Genomic DNA, 17,448 nt, shown 5'->3' on the forward strand with positions numbered 1-17,448 from the left:
ATTCTAATTCCTCAGCTTTCGGTGAGCCAGTAAAACCTGGGTCCCTTTGGCTGCTCTCAGTTGAGGAGGGCACACTGCCATTTTCCAGCAAGTTGGCATTCCCAGCAAGTTCTGTTTTGTAATCACCCAGGCTAGCACTCTGGAAAACAGATTTGACCATTTCTTTCTTAACAAACAACTCAATTTCTCACCACAATTACCTCAAACAGTTCTGTGGCAGTTTCACAGCTATGGCAATCATTAGGGATGTTCATTATTGCATTCTTTATCGTGCTTGCCTTTAGTCACACATTAAATACACGTTGCTCTCTGAAACTCTGCAGCTCCCTTTGTGCATTGTGTGACCCCATACCTGGACCTTTAATCAGGCTGTGGGAGTGCTCCTGTATCACACTTCCTGAGGTGAAGAATAGGGCTCTGTAAGAGAAAGTGACTCAGGATCAAAGATTAATAATCACCCTTTCATTGTTGCTTTTGCCATTTCTCCATTTCAGAATAAAAGGCATAAAATTTGAGGGGAGGAAAACGTAGAGTTTTAGGCAGCGTGATTTATTTCCCACTGTATTTTTAGATTCCTTAAGTATTTTAGTCAAAAAGCTAAAGGTTGCTAGAATAAGAACTGCAGGATGTCTGCTCACAACTGGCTCAGAGGCTGTTTACAGCAGTAATGTTCCTGCTCCTAAAGGCAGATCCAGAGCTGAACTTTTTGCAAAGGTTTGAGGTAGGATTTGGTTCAGATTATGGTTTGCTGTTACAGCAGCTGCAGGCCCCTGCTGAAATCAGAGCTTCCTTTTGCTAAGTAGCTCACATCAATTAAGAGGCAGATCCACAATATGAAGAGAAAGGACAGAGCAAGAGTGCTAGAAAGGAAACATTATTTTCCTTTGTATATTTGTAAGATGACAACTGAGTCTGAAACTTTTTGAAATATCTGGGAACTGAACTCAGATGTTCCAGGCCAGCATTCAATCATAAGATATCCTTCCTCTGGTTTGTTGCATGGTTGGGATGAGAGTACAGTGAAATAAATTCTGGAGCTACTCTGCTTGTGCTTGGCAGCTCTTCCATGAGCTTCTGTTTGTATGTGCTTCCCTTCGCCCTTCCTTCCCATTCCCATACACTGAAATTTCACTGCTGCAAAATTTTAGTCCTTCAGTAACAGAGATGTTCCAAAAAATGCCAAGTGACAGATGAAGTAAAGGTCTCTGCCTGGCCTTTCACCCTGCCAGAACGTTTGCAAGTAAAATGCAAACCTAAGGGGTTTTATTAGGCTTTGCTTTCTGCTGTATTAGAATAGTTCTTAGAAATAGATTAATTTTGCTGCTACCTTTGTAGAATACAATTCTGAATTGGATATTGGTAGCTTTCATGCTTTGTTATGCATTTAATGCTCTTCTCCATAACCCCCCCACCTTTTTCTTTCAGCAGCAGCCTCGAGTCATGGGATTAGGCCAGAGTGCCAGATTTTGTCTGAAAATGAAATGCTTACAGTTTTCCTGAGGGTGATTAGGGTCTCAGGAGTGTGAACCTAAGGCTGGAAAACACCAAGGATCAGAAAACAAAGACTTTTTTAAAATCAAAATATTTCTAAGCTGCTACTGTTAGTTTTAGGGACTGACCCAGGTTTGAAGATGCAGGTTGGTAATACTGTGCTGTATATTCCCATCTCAAAACAATGCTCAAAACGCAGGGATGTGTACTGGGCTGTGACTCCTTTATTTCATAACACCAGAGGTTTGAAGCAGGCTTTGGGCTTTGCTGGCAAATGCTTTCAACACAGGGTTTTCCATGCTGAGCCTGCTCTGCTTGTCCTTTGTGCAGCAGGTCCAGGTGGGGTGGGAGAAGGGGCAGGAGAGGCGCAAGGAGCAGCCTTGGTGTGGTGTCTTTGCTTTCCCATGCACAGCTGATAAAGCCAAACTGCAAATTGTGTTAGCCACAGGAAGGGAAACTTTGGCTAGACCAGGCCCTGGTGTTTGTATGAAAATGAGGGAAAGCTGTGAATAGTTGTGTTCAGGGAGCAAGTGCAGGCTGTGCCTCTTGCCAAAGCAGTGGAAATATCTTTTTCCTAGATATCTTTTGAATTGAGCAATAAAACCTCAAGCAGGTGGTTTCTGTGTCCATTCATCTAGCATACATATTTCAAGACTTACTCTTGTGGGAAGTTTTACCTGCCTTAATAATGTCCCTTTCATGTTGTCTTCATCCTCTCTTGTCATTTGTCACCGAGAGCAGTGTACCAGGATAATGGGAATTGGAGCATAGATTGTATTATAGATATCAGTGGGAATTGTGAGCATGCATCAGAGGGAAAACTTCAAAATGTTAGAAACAAAGGTATTCTTGATCTCCAGTGCATAAAAAATGCATTGTATTTAATTTAGGTGGTCATCTCACACTGTCCTCACATCCTCACGCTATCAGTGAGGGACAAACTCTTCTTTCAAATTTCCCAGCCTAAATCCACAGTAGCTGTGCTGGAAGTGTGTGAAACTTGACCTAGAATCTCTGCTAGTGTTGCATCCCCATTAGCACAGTATGTGCTGTATATGACAGGAGCTGTAGGGTAACAACCTTGCTACAGGGGAGCTTTGCTTTGGAAGGTTTTAGAAGGCATTAGCCTTATCTCCTGCTGCTGGTTTTCCCAGAGACTAATATCATGGATTGCTGAGGAATACCCTGAATGCATTTCATAGAGGTCAGCAGGTAAACTAACTTAATTTCAATAAATTGGTTTAGATAAATAAGAACAGCAGGCCTTGGATTAACAAAGTATACATAGTATGGAAACTATGTATTAATTGTAACCCAGAATGAATGATCACCATCACCATCAAGGAAAAAGGTAAGATCTTGGAAAGACATTTAGGGGTAGTCAGAGCTAGGCATAATGATAGGTATCGTTGTCCATGTCAGGTGTCCTTATAGGTTTATATCCACACCCCAAAAACAGGCTTTGTGTTACATCTCCCCTTGAGTTGGTGACAGGCTTTTCAGTTTGAGAACATGCCAAGCACATCTCACCAGGACCCCTCAGCAAGCCCTGTTCCTTTTGCCAGGGCTTTCAAGGAGGTGCAAGGAGTTCTGTGCTGGCAGGAGACTCAGCACTGCATAGGTTTCCAGCTCAGCAGAGGGAGGGCTGGGCACTTTGCAGCATTAGGACAGCTACACCAGGGCAGTCTCCTCCCAAACCCAGGACTCTGGACTTCTAAGAGAAGCAGACAAATCAGAGGTATGTAATGACATTTGATGGTGTGTTCATGTTCTGTTGAGAAGAGGGGTGAACTCCAGGCTCCTAAAGTTGTGGTAGAGATGCACATGTGGGACAGGTCCATGGCAACTTAGGCTGTCACCTTGTCAGCCTGTTTCACCAAGAGGGAGGGTGTTTTTCTGAAGACTACACGAGCCCTGTTTTGCTAGCTGATCTGCATATCCACTAGAAGGGCTTTGCTGTGACAGTTTCCTGGAAGAGTGAAGTGGTTCTGTTGCACAGAAATCCTTGAACCTCCTTGTCTCACGGCATGCAGTACTTTATTTTTCCAGGAACTTCTTTAGGAGTGTGTCTGCACTGCAGCTATCAGTCAGCTGCTTGGCTCTGATCTCACCTCTCCCTCACTCACAGGGGGTGCAGTGGAGTCTAAAATTTGCTTCATAAAGGCAAAATCACTGCTGGCACACATGGAAAGGAGTTTACATGGTAAAGAGCTGTTGGTCCATGTTAGTGAGACTGGACCATGAGCTTTAGCTCCACGGAGTATTGCTAATTTATTCTCTCTCCATAAGCCCTGGTGGTGTGATCAATCCACATTCCTTAGTCATCTGATTTGCACGCCAAATTTTTTCATGTAAAGGCTGCTTTCCTTTGGCTCATTAGAAGCTGCACTTCACAGCCTACTTGTTTTAGGAAAAGAGGATATAAAAATTAAAACTTGTAGCAAATCAGGTTTTCTGGGCTCTTCTCTAGAAGGGTCAGTGTGTTCCTTTAAAAACAGACATTGTGAACTTTGGGCAGAGGAAACTGGGAGAGATGCCAGTACAGGATAGAATGAAGATTAATGTAGGCAGCTCCTAGGCAAATTTTCCATATTTCCTTTCCAGGATGTCAATATGCTAAGATTATTTATGAATTTATATAGGATATTGTTATAAAGGCTGCCAGTAGAGACTCTCCCTCTTAACCCACACTGTAGCAGTTCTAATGTGTGAGCTTCTCCAGCACAGAGCTGCTACTGTGCTGAGCAGAGCTCTTGTGAAGAGAATACATTTCTGAAGGGATTACACTGAAATCACCCAACTTGTTTCCCTTTAGGCTTAAGTGAGATTTAAATTTTGGCTTGTGGATGTGAAAAACAAACACATTGATTTGCTGAATTGCTTCCTGCTCCCAGGAAGCACTTTCAAGTAAAGATAAAATTCTTTCAACGCTCTTTAGCTCACACACCTCAGTGCATGGGGGTGAGCTCCTATGAACTGAGACAAAGCTGCCACATTTGGATAAATATTAGTACCTCACACGTACCATGGCCCAGTTTTCTACTGGATGCTCCAGTTTTTCCATTGTAGCCAATTACATTTGAAACTAGCAGTTTGTCCCAGTTTCACTAAAATAACACCTTCCGTTTATGAGGTGCCTATTATCACGAGTTTCCCCAGCATTTTACAAATGACAAAAATATCCCTTAATACCTGTGTGAGCCGGTGGGAGATGGAGGTGGCAATTGGAAATGAAATTACTAAGACAATAATAGAGATAAGAAAAGACAAAGTGCGGTACTTTGAATTGTTAGGATTAATGAATAAGTTTGAATCTGCTCACGTTTTACTCTGCCTGAGATCAAATATTGAGTCAAAATCCAGAAAAGCAGAAAATATAAAGATTCATTCTTTCTTTCTGTCAGAAATACCTTAGAGTTCAGGAGAAAAAAACCCTGTGAGCATTGCCAGGATTCCCTGTGGATTTCTACTACATCTCCTAGTAAAAATCCATTGTTCTAATGCCTTTTGACTATGGGATTTCTTCACTTTTGGTCGATTTTTTTCGGCTTAATAAGAAAGCTACTGTTCTGTCTTTGTTTGGCAGACTGTGTCTGCCAAATGAAAGTTCCTCACAAATTAATTAAAGATTATTTCCTGCTTTGCCTGGCATTCCTCAGTAATAATGCCATTTTTTTCAGAATTCATGCATGACCTTCTCAGTGAAGCTCTGCTGTGCACAAAAAACACCGAAAGCTTGTCATAAGTGTATCTTGGAGTCAGTGCTATTCAACACTACACAGCTCCATTCCTTATTTTCTTTATTCATTGGTGAGACAGGATTATGCTTAATCCTATCAACAACCTCATATTTGTGATGTGCTGGCATCTTTTCTAGGTATTGTGCTCTGTCAATTATTACAGAGGCTATTAGAGAGATGTGTATAGGACAGTTCAAATTGTTGAGCTGGCAAATGTTTACTCCAAGTGGCTTTTGATTCCAAAGAAAATCCCAAGGGGATTTGAATTTGTCTTTTGCTCTTTGCCTTGCATGTTAATTTTCTGTTGTGTGGTTTGGTTTTTTTTTGGCAGGGGTATACTAAACATTGATGCCAATAATGTTCTTACATGAAAAATGCCACTAAATGTAAATCAGACTGTTTTGCATAGCAACTTTAGTAAAGCACAAACAAACTTCACAAATAATCCACAGTCTACCCATTCTTTTACAGCTAAATTTCTCTCCTACACATAGAGGAGTAGTGTTACCCTACTTCAGAGATACCTGCAAATGTAGGTGGTCTTAATTTAGCTATAAAAAGTTGCAGGTAATTATTTTCAGCCAGAGATTTGAAATCTCATTCAGTGGAAATGATAAGGCAAGTTGCAGAAGGCTGCCAAGGAGGTGGGCTCCCTTTCCAGGGGGAACAGCAGAGATACTGCTTGTTTCAAAGCAAGAAGCTCCTCCTCCCTTTGCAGAATTTCCAGAATCTGCAAGCAGGTTTACGGGATGTGGAAGACTGTTGCTTCTTTGAATGAATCCATGATTCTCTTGGAAAGGCTGTGTTGATGTTACATCCTGTGCAGAATGAGCCAGGTATTGCTCCCTGGCTCTGCCTTGTTCTGCATATACCCCTGGGTCCTGAGACCCACCAAAACCTGGTTGAAGTGGGCTGCCACTAGATAGGTTTTGTTTGAAGAGCCGGAGGCTCCCCAGTAGACAGGGCATTGGCCTCATGCGCATTCAGGAGGCTGCTTTTGCTCTGAATATTGACCCACCCTTTGGGCAAGTTTCTTTCCATCTCTTTTCTTGCTTTTTGTCTCTCCTGCTTTTTTATACTCTTCCAAATAGGAATCATCTCCCAGCACATGTTTTCATGGCACACTGTCCATAGCACCTTGAGTGCAATTAAGGTCTCTGTGGTCACTGGAGCACCAGAAGCCTGCTGGAATTGAGGAATTGAGGATGCATTGCCACCCCTGAAAATATTCTCTCCCTTCTCCCTCTTTTTCAAAGATTGCTGGAGGGTCTGGGAAACGGAGTGGGGATGGAGAAAGACTGCTTTTAAAAATCTCTTTTCCTTTTTCCTTTCTTGCTTTGTAATACATTTTTATTCTGTGTGGCAAAGGAGCTGTTACGTGGCAGGGGCTATTACGTGGCATGACCTGGCTCACGCTCCTCTCTCCGGCAGCTCCAGCAATTCCAGCCATGGAAGGCACACAGGAGCACGTGTGCTGGCTAATGTGTAACCTTTGTTCTGCTCTTGTTCTCTCTGAGGCTTGGCTCTTTTTTTTCCCGGTTGGTTGTTTGTTTTGGGCTTTTTTTTACACTGAAATGTAGGGCCTGTTGGATCATTGCATCCAGCCTTCTGCTGTCGCAGGTGCAACCGCATTCAGTCTCTTCCCCAAACCTGACAAGTTCTGTTTTAAAACTGGTTACAATTACTCCCACTGGAATGCTGTTATGAAACCTGCACATCTCACACTTGTAAGTATTATTAGTTTGCCTGTGCTGGTGCAGCCAGGATAGCAGAGGGCCATATGGAAGATGCAGCATGTCATACAGGGAGGTTTTTCTGCTGGGCTTATTTCACCGCTTCCCTGAAAGCCACCAAAGGAAGCCAACAAAATATTCTGTCATTTTGCCAATTTAGGCACGTAAGATATGGGTTTCTTTTCACATTCTTATCTGGCAAACTATGTTATCAAAGCTTTGTAGAGGAGACTGCAGATAGCAATTTTACATTTTGTGACTGCATTGTTTTTGGAAGATGCTTCAACGTATGAGTCAAGTCTGGAGGCAGGATTTGGTTCAGGTCAGGTTAGGGGAGGAAGGAAGGGGATAGCAGGTGGGAAGAGAGAAATGTTTGAGTGCTTCAGGTCACCTTCAAGGATTGAGAAAAGCCAAACTAGAGGCTTGGGGGAAAAACCAGCAACTTTTATTTTGTTTGCAGGTAGAGATGCTGTTTGGTTTCTCAGATCTTTTCACTGTTGCTGTGCTGCTGGCAAGGGCACTTTGACCATGTGGGACTGGTGACAAGCTGGAGCTGTGCCCTCAGCTGCAGCTGCATGGCTGCCACAGTCGTGTGCCCTTGCTCTTGGTAAAAACAACACATCTGGGTTTTCAGACTGCCTAAATAAACTGACATGCCCTCACAGGAGGAGTATAGCCCTTCAACAAGCAAGTTGCTAAATGAATTTTGCTATACTGAGATTTCTTTAAGTGAACAAAGCCTTAGTAGATGCTTAAGCTTAAAATTTTCTAGGAGGTGTTGCTTGTGACTGTTGGTATGCAACAATTTTCCTTGTTCCTTGAAAAAGCCTTTTAGAACTCATTTCTTAAGTGAACAAGAAGGCAGGAAGTTGATCAACAAGTTTTCTGACATTGATCTGCTGCCTCTTTAGATGACAGCTACTTTCACTGAGAGACTTTCCTTCATGAGCTCAAAAGCAGGTGCTAGGAATGACACTGTTACTTAGGCAAATGTCAAAACAAGAGAATTTTTAAATTGTAGAACCAATCCAGGACATATAAAATTCAAAAAATGCTGGGGAGATCTGTCCTGATCCTTATTGTGTTAGGGAGAAGCTGCATTTCTCCTGCATTTTCCCCTTATTGTCTGAAAGCCCTTTCCTTACTTTTCACAGTGTAGCTGCTCTTTGCTCTCAGGTCATCAGGCACCCTGGGCAAGACATGATTACAGATATCTGCACTTCTTGTGCCAATATATCGCATAATTAATTAATACAGTGCATAAATTAATATTGCAGGGACAGCTAAGCTTGTGTCTGAACATGGGGAGGCTGCATTTTTAAAAGCACCCACAAGAATGAACCCTGCACACAGAACCAAAGCTTGTGCCAGTTCCACAAGATGCTTTCAATCACCATGGGTGCTCATATTGCCCAAAATTCAGAGGAACGGAGCTGAGTAATCTTTAGGGTGTGCAAAATATGGGTGAAGCTCCAAAATTCCAAATTCCTCTCCTTTTTTCCACAGCACTGACCACTCGTGTTTAATTGGTTAACTGCCTTCAGTTCAATCCCTCTGTGAACTCAGGTCAGTAATTTGATTAATATAACTTAGCACGGTTTGAAACTTATATTAATATTACTTAGAAGGGTGGAATGTGCTGTGTGTTACTAGACACTGATGTATTCTGAACAGATTCAGGACAAAGCACTGCCTTTTACTGAAACAGATAAATTGGTCACATCTCTTTGTGCCTCTGCCTGTCCATCTAACCACTGTGATGTTCTCTCTAGAGTTTCTTACAAAATGCTTTAAAAGATGTGATTTCAAGACACTCTTTTGGCAGTGGTCAAGATGTTCCCAGTCCCCAAGGCATTAAAGTGAAGGTGGTGGTTATTTTTTAATTAATATCTCATTCATCAAGAACTTTGCATATGTGATTTTCTATACAATGTCATGAATACTTTAATATGTATTTGCAGTGTAATTCAACATTAATTATTCACAAGGAGTTGTGTAGTTGTGCCAGCTGTAAAGCACAATTGCAATTGTGCATTGAATGCAGTGATAATGCAATTGAGAACAGTATTGGTCTGTTATAGTAATTTATCCTGGAGTATCCTGGTTGTCTAAACACTTTTATTCTGGACTGATTGAAAATTAATTACAATTCCTGATGTTGTGTGTGCAGATGTTTTCTGCCAAGAAAAAGAAAATCCCACTGGGGCAAAAACTTAAAAAGAACACTGAAAGATCAGGGAATTGGCACTTGTGTTTGCAAGAATCTGAGTAATTTCACAAGTAGAACAAGAATCAAAATCTTTAATGGTCTGATTGCTAAAACCAGTAACTCCAAGAGGAAATCATTAAACATGACCTTCTTGCAAACAGGAATTAATAAAATGTAATCTTAGGCTACAACACATTTTAATTAACGTAGTGCCTATTTCTGAGAGATGCTGATTTCTATAAATATTATCTGCATATACAGTACTGCTAAGGAAATTGGTATAATCTGGGATTTCAGTCATGTTTCTTCTGGGCAATTTTTTTTTTGCTTTTAAATTTTTTTCCTTCAGTCCCCACACTGACCCCTTGTTAGGTTATGTTTTAGCCAAAGTAGTTACTATCCTTGCTAATGCAGAAAACTAACATTAAACTTCCAAGTTGGCTAATTTAATAAAAATAGCTTAACAATAGTGTGTGTTTTTCTCTGTCCAGGAGGCTGCCATGAATCACTGACAGCTTCATTTTTCGTTTACACATTGCCATTGATGTACACAAACATAAATTTCACCCTCTCCTGCGTGCCAAGATGCAGCAGAGGCTATGTATGAGGAAAGTAAAAAAGTAGAAAAAACCATCATTGGCAGGTGTAGGAGAGATGAACTAATGGGCAGAAAGGTGTGAGATATTAAAAGCCAAGATTTTGCCTTTCCTGACTCCTCATTTATTGTGCACAGCATGGTGTAGAATTAAAGTGTCTGGGCAACTGTTAGTTAATGTGGAAAGAAGGATTACTTAGATCCCAGAATCTTTATTTTGCCTGATCTTTCTCTTTTCCTACTAAAACTTGAGCTTATGAAGTCTTGGATTTCCTGTAGAATTACTGGGACTACTCTTTACCATCGTTAGTGTTGCATCAGTTTTTATTAATAGCAACAAAGCAACTATCACAGTGTGCAAAGAAGAAAAAGAAATAGTTTAAGAAAATTAACATTTGAAAATGTCTTTTTTTTTTTGATAGACATTTATCTAGTTGAAAACGCAATACAGCATCTGTAACAGGTGCAATGGCACTGCAACAATGGGCAAGAGAAGCACATCAACAAGCAGCACATGGAAGCATGAGGTCATCCTGTTTGCCACTTGTGCTCACAGAAATCTGTCGTACCAGAGACTGCAGAAATCTCTGATTCACAAAGCTGATCTTCCAGGAAGAAACATGGCCATGCAAGGAACTAGAGGTGAGTCCAGTTCTTCCCAGTGAGGGTGGTGAGGCACTGGCACAGGTTGCCCAGGGAAGCTGTGGATGCCCCACCCCTGGAAGTGTTCCAGGCCAGGCTGGGTGGGACTTTCAGCTATCTGATCCAGCAGCAGGTGTCCCTGCCCATGGCAGGAGGTTGGAATGAGATGATCTTTGAGGTCCCTTCCAACCCAGACCATTCTATTGCTACTTATCTTGTTTATGCTCCAAGCAGTTCTTTGGGATGTGATATGAGATTACCTCATAGGGGGAAAATATGGGTGACATGGGGTGAAACACGAGAAGAGAGAAAGTTCCTCAACTTTTCCTTTGTCCCTGGACATCAGAGTGGATTCAGTGGGAAGGAAGCACACTTAGCCTTTCAACTGCACAGGATTGTGAGCAGGGGCCTGGTGAAGTAATACACCCTTCAAATGCACATGTTGATGAGCTGTAGTGGCTTTTCTGAACCAGTAATCTACACTACTTCATTCATTGTAAATGGTTTAATGTTTTGCATTTTGAGAGTGCATTTCAGTCAGAGCTTTACAAATACTCATTAAGCCCTGAAACACTGCTCTGGAATAGATGAATAAATTATATGGGTAAAGTAATCATTAGAAACCTTGTTGTTTTGTTGAATGGTGTACAGTTTTCATGTAACCCAGGACTTAAGTGCAGCAAGTCCTTGACACCTATTTTCACTTTCCTACATGAATATTCATTTGGCTTAAGTTAGCATTTCATCCCCACATCTTATCAGAATTTAAATTCATCCTCCTCTAATGGAAACTGTGCTGTTTCCCTGCCACAGACAATGGTTGGCATCAAATAAAATTGTTCTTTGTTCCAAAACTATGGTTAGAATTCAGTGGTTAATCAGATGCTGATAGCAAACACTCCCGGTTTCCTTTACATCCTTGTGACAATACAAAAGACAATTGATATGTGGCTAGTGTAAGATTCACTCTGGACATTCCAGGCACACTGGGCTTTGTTAATACTCCAATGTACAGCTTGACATGATGTGTTGCCTTACTTTGAGTTGTGTTTCTTCCCCCTAGTGCAAAACCAGTTCTATTATTCTTAGATTTATCTTAAATACATCTATCTATGGATTTTACATTTTGTTACTGCTACATTTTGTTCTTAAAATCCCTTCAGAGTGTTAAAAATGAAAAGAAAGGATGTTCCCAGGGACATATGATGGGTTATTAAATGGTTCCATCTAAAAATCCAGCCTGAATCTGGTCCACTTTGTTAATCTCCAGATGTTTCTCATTGCATTAGTATCAACTTAAATGAAAGAAGTTTAGTCGGGGCGCTCATAATGGGAAAAAAATAACCATAATGGTATCAATTTTGCTACTTTTCTCAGTGAAGTTGATATTTGAAAGGCTGGAGTTGTAAGTGCACTTGATCCTGCCATTAGGTCTTACCACACAGATGTTCACAGAGCCAAGGGTAAAACCTGCAATATCCAATTAGTCTTATAACTTTATGAACTGTCTGTACAGTACATACACCTATTCTTCTTGGTTCACCAGCCATAAAATTATCCTAGAAAAGTAAATATTCTCAAAACAGTTCAAACTGAAAATTGCAAAGCTGATTCCCCAGGTACCAAAATAATTATGTACCAGAGTTTATATCACAAGATCATCGATACCACCAGCTATTTTTTCAGCACTCCAGACAGATATAATTCTATAAAACATGGAATTTTAGTGTGATTTTATCAGCAACAACAGCAAAGGCAGGGTTAAGCAGAATAATGACCTTCATTTGAGGTATTAGTTGTGAAAATTCACTGAAGGTGGAGGGAATGGCCTGAAGTGCAAATGCTGGATTGTTATCATTCTCTGGAAATGCCTCAGGCCACCTCTGCCACTACTGCAGCAAAGCTGAGCCCTCACTTGGGAATCAGCACATTCCCTACAGATTTGCATATAATAGAAGTAGTTGTGATAGTTTCTCAAAAAAGTCTTTGTTTTCACCTCGCCTTTGCCAAACCTGAGCCAGAAATGTGTCATCAAAGCAGTCATTTATGTATTTTAAAAACGAGTGCTGTTTTCACGCTGTTGCCATGGGACAGCCACAGCAGGAAATGAGCAAAACACCCACATAATTATTGTTGACAGAATACAGCTTCAATTTTATCAAGTGTAGCCCCTGTGTGATATGTTGTTAAGGCAGCCTTCAACATCTCAGTGAGTGAAATGCTGATTTGAGGAGTATGCAGTGCCCAAAAGGAACGTACAATTGTTATGCTTGAAAAACAGAACGTGTTAAAGACGTCTGCCTCACTGAGATGATATGGGAGTAATTATTGCTAAGTCTCCCAGGAGCAATTAGAGTTGTTTTTTTTATTAAATTTTTACATCTTGATTGACATTGAAACTGAATGAATCAATATGTAAATCCAGATTACAGTGATCTAATAAGATATTGAGAAAGATGATACTTTACAAAACATTCTGTGGCAAAACTCTACAGCACTGGGAGAAAAACCCCATAAATTTATCATTTTGCAAACTGACTTGCTGTTGTTCTTGCTTTTGAGTTTAATCTGCTTAGCTACTATTTAAATTAGATTTCAGAGGACATTGTAATTAAGAAGGGGGATATAATTCATCATTTGTAGAAATCACATCCATTATGTATCTAAATAATATAAGTTATTTATAACTGTGTTGTATAACAACCTTAGAGAGCTTTAACCATTAATCAATAACAATGGAGAGATGTCAATGTGTAAAATTGAATCAGGTATAATAATATTCCAGTTTGACAAATATCAGACTATTCCTTGCTGAAATAGATAATTCTCTCTTCTGATTTGCATGGCTACTTACTTCACTGATTAAAAGGAAATACATTTCAGGTGGGTTTTATTGAGAAGGGCAACACATTTGTATGTATTTAAAAGATATATGGAATAGTCCTACTGCCTCAAGAAAGGAAGGGGCAAATAAGAAAGAATAATTTTTTGGAAGGTAATACTGCAATAAATGAAGACAGTTTAGTTTCTTTTAATCTATATAAAATAATGAAGTTTTTTCAGCATGAATTAAGTCTGTATTGTTTATCTGTTTTGACATGCATAATCTAACATGCAGGAATGAAAAGGTGTGACACAGGTGTAAGCGTGTTAAATTACTGAACAGTGTTTTGCTGACCTTTCAAGTGGTCAGCTAAGCTGAGGCCCCGAGTCTATTTTGGTCTTTTCTGTGGATGTCCACCTACACAGGCTCTAGGGAGTGAAAAATATATGACAGAAAAAAAAGCATTTTCTTTATTACCTGGACTCAGTCCGGTTAGATTCAAGGGTTCTGCTCAAGAACCTGCAGAAGGTTCTTTTTCTTGTACCTGTTCTTTTTAAAGTTACCTGTGCTGTTCTGCACTGTCAGAAATTGCTCTCCAGCTCTGTGTGACAGTGAGATGGGTCACAGGTATCAACACGTGGCCTTACTGCTGGGACAGTGACAATTTTGCCTCTCCCGGATTTACAGCTTACAGATATGTACTTTTTTCTTTTTTCTTTCAGGGAAAGAGACAACCTTTTCCTAGTTTTGTTGGTGTGATTATTTATTTATTTTTCCTTCTTAAGCCAAGCAAAATAAAGTTTTATTTTTATCTCACTGTGTTTTGGGCTAGGTACAATCAGGCAAAGGAACACAGGAAGACATTTATGGAACCATGCAATATTTGGGGATGGAGGAGCAGTTGAGTGATATCCCTCAGATTTTTTTTTTTCAGTTTTGTTTAAAGCTTTCCTGTTACTATAGCTACTGGTTTTGTCATGCTCACATATAGATGGTTTATCACATTGCCTTTGGAAACTGGTTGCTGTTGCAAACCATTGAAGCCAAGAGTGGAAGGGGTACAGGTGTGTAGCAGGAGACTACAGAATGAAAACCACGAAGGACCTGAGCCCAAGCATAGGAAGAGACAAAAATTGATGTGGAGGACTGACAAGAAGGTGTGTGTGCTAGGATTGTAACAAAAAGGAGGAAGAAACTGGAGAGAAGTCAGATATTGGAAAGCTGTGATGAGGTATGCACCCTTCACGTTGCCAGAAAAGTGAAGGAGAACGATTAATCCTCAGTTACCTCCTTCTGGAGCCAAGCAGATAATCAAAATCTTTCATTCTTTTGCATAGGGGTCTTTGAAAAAGGGTTTGGGAGAGCACAATGAAGAAGAAATTGTTCTGCCTGGCAAAAGCTTACTTAGGAAGAGGACTGAGACCTTGGCAAGCCTGCTGAGAAAGTGAATTCTGGAAAGGTAGGGCAGAAGATGCTAAAATGGAATCTTGTCTGGAATCTTGTGTGGGGATTGCTATTAGTATGCTCAGAGGCGTGTTAAGTGATCTACAGAGTAGCAGCAATTTCTGGGTGTTTGAAGAAAAATGAGGTGAAAATCTGTTTTATCTTTGATGTATTCGAATTTGAGAACATCCTGTTGAACAGGTTAGTTTCTATTACCGCTATGGGGACTCCAGGGTGAAGTTTTGATTCTTCCAAAGCAAATGGAGAATGAACTTAGGGAGGAGCTTGGAAGGGAATTCAGGGGTCTTAAATTTCTTTAGAAAAAATGTCCTGGTGAAGATTGTCAGGAATATGTGACATTGCTTGCCCTAACTATGATATGAGGTTGCAAAAAATGGCAGTTGCCAAAAGGACTGGAAAAAGGGCAGTACTATTCATGGAATGGTGGACTCAAAACTGGGGAAAAAAGCTTTGATGGGAATAAAGTGAGGTAGCTCATTTTGGGGAAAGAAATCAAATGCATAATTCCAGAGGCAACATCAGCGAATTAAAGAGCTTGATTTAAAATTTTGAAGATTTTTGGTCTTAAGGATCAGTGATATTTGTCTTTGCATTTGTCCCATTTCTTAGAAAAAGATCTCTTCATACTCAGGTGTCATGGAATGACAAGGAGTCTGTTTTTGTTCATAAATATGGAATTGACTTCAAGTGTGTGCTTTAAAACAAACCAAATGTTGATAGTCACAGGTACGTCAGTATTGAAGAACTGAGGGTTTCTCAGTGCTGCCAGGCTTACAGTGTCCTTTGCCAAGAAGAAGAAAAAAAAAAAAAAAAAAGAAAAATACCCTCAAGTGTTCATTATAAAATGCAAGTTAAATTTCTGGAAATGATCCCGTGACTTTGGCACATAATTGTTCTTTTGTATTTCTCTCTTCTACAAATAATTTGAGCACTGTGCAGATATTTAACTATTGCCATCTCTGTTTAGAATGATAAGACTTGTCATGACAAAATTATGACTATTTGTTATATAGTTTAATTTTTGATTACCAAATATATCCTAGTATGTGGATTCTAGGTGCTGGGTATGTAAATTATTGAGACTGTGAAATGCAAAGGGGAGAAAATGAAGAGGGGATGGGACTATGTTAAATATAGTAATCATAAAAGCTTGTGTGACAGGAAATTGTAAATTGACAGTAATTAGGGAATGCATTCATTCATTTTTGCTTTTGTGTGCATTTTTGTGCATTTCAGGGGACATGCTTAACTTGATTCTCTGAATATAATTCTTTTGGGCAAGTGGATATTCAGGTGAGAGAGGGGTAATTGGATATATTCAGAAGTTTGCATCTAGAAGGTAAATCAGTAGGATGTCTTTAAAAACGAAGGACATTTGTAAGGAAAATAGAATTATTTGGAAGATATCTTCTGGATTTCACAAAGGGTACTTCCAGTGAGAACATACTTTTGAAAACCACTGGTGGTTTGGAAAAGAAAACCTTTTAACTAAAGATAATTACCCTTTTCTTTACTCTTGGGAGAGTTCAGCATGTTTTTGGAAGGAGAAGTTTGGATTTGTTATGCAGCACCAGTGCTGCCTTCTCAATGTCATTTTCCCATCTGTCTTGCTCAGCAGTGTCACTGTCTGGGCTGATGCCTGTGTGCAGTCTCCAGTCAGATCCTGCTGCACAGGGAGACAGTGAGCCTCCAAACTATTCTTGTACAATGTCATGCTCCGTATCTTCCTCAGAGGAACTGTGGATACAAGTTGAACTTGTTTATATTCTTTCCAGTGGCCAGGAAAATGAATAATTCCTCTTTCCGTATTTGGAATTCCTTCAACAATAGATCTACCATTATTTAATATTTCTTATTTTATCAGCTATATTTATCTTTTGGTGCTCTTACAATTCCGTTGACTGACACAGGTCCCATGGAAATTCAGGGAAACTTCTCAGTCTATTGCAAGGAAAATAGGCTCCAAAACACTTCGTCTAAAATTTGCCATCACTTTCCCCACAGCATAAACTGCCCTGTGCAGAAAGTGTAAAGGATGTTTCTTTTAAGGTCAGCACTTATAAAAAGGTAAAGCACAATCTGTTGGTGACAATATTGTTTTCTGCTCAAGATTTATTTGGCATGGTGTATATATATATACACACACACATATATTAATTCTGTCCCGGAATGCGCTTAGGTTGGAAATGGTTGATGTCTTGCAGATGGTGTGCCACATTTTTGTACATATCTTGTGACTCTTGCTGCCCTTCCTTCTGTCTAGCTCTCCTGCCTTCTGCAGGTTGTGTGGCTCAGCAGAAAGCACTCCAGACCAGGAACGAGTGGGTGCTCTATATTTAGTCATGCCATCAGTAGTACCACTGTGCAAGTTGCTTATCTTTCTTTACTGCATCAGGATTGTCCTTCCTCTCCTTGTAAATAACAGAAATCTTTAAATTCAAGAGGTTGCCGTGAATTCTTCCTGTCAACTGGACAGCCACTCAATAAAGGTGCTCTTTAGTACCATCAGGTGATAAAATGTTTGATATCCATCTATTTCTAAAAATCTCAACATTTTGAACCAGCATTTCTTTTCATAGAAATATAGACTAAAATAGATCTTATTGAGATCATCTCTTCATAGCTCCTGACCTGAGACAAAATAAGTATAGTTAGAATTTCCCTGATAGAAATTTTGTCTGAGCCAGTCTTTAGAAATTGGTGATAAGGGAAATACCATGATACTCAGGCTGCTTTACTACTCATTACAT

At 40.0% G+C, this 17,448-nt stretch overlaps 1 protein-coding gene across 1 annotated transcript in view; it reads left to right on the forward strand.

Annotated features, from left to right (window-relative positions):
• The first annotated feature begins 10,308 nt into the window (after positions 1–10,308).
• Positions 10,309–17,448, forward strand: part of PLEKHA7 (pleckstrin homology domain containing A7) — a 160,499-nt gene continuing 153,359 nt past the window's right edge. The window contains exons 1-4 of the mRNA XM_033063355.2: positions 10,309–10,410; positions 14,226–14,465; positions 14,572–14,693; positions 15,308–15,424. The gene's annotated coding sequence lies outside the window, so the exon portion shown is untranslated. The remainder of the gene's footprint in view (positions 10,411–14,225; positions 14,466–14,571; positions 14,694–15,307; positions 15,425–17,448) is intronic.

This window comes from Catharus ustulatus, chromosome 6 (assembly GCF_009819885.2).
Source record: "Catharus ustulatus isolate bCatUst1 chromosome 6, bCatUst1.pri.v2, whole genome shotgun sequence".
NCBI lineage: Eukaryota > Metazoa > Chordata > Aves > Passeriformes > Turdidae > Catharus > Catharus ustulatus.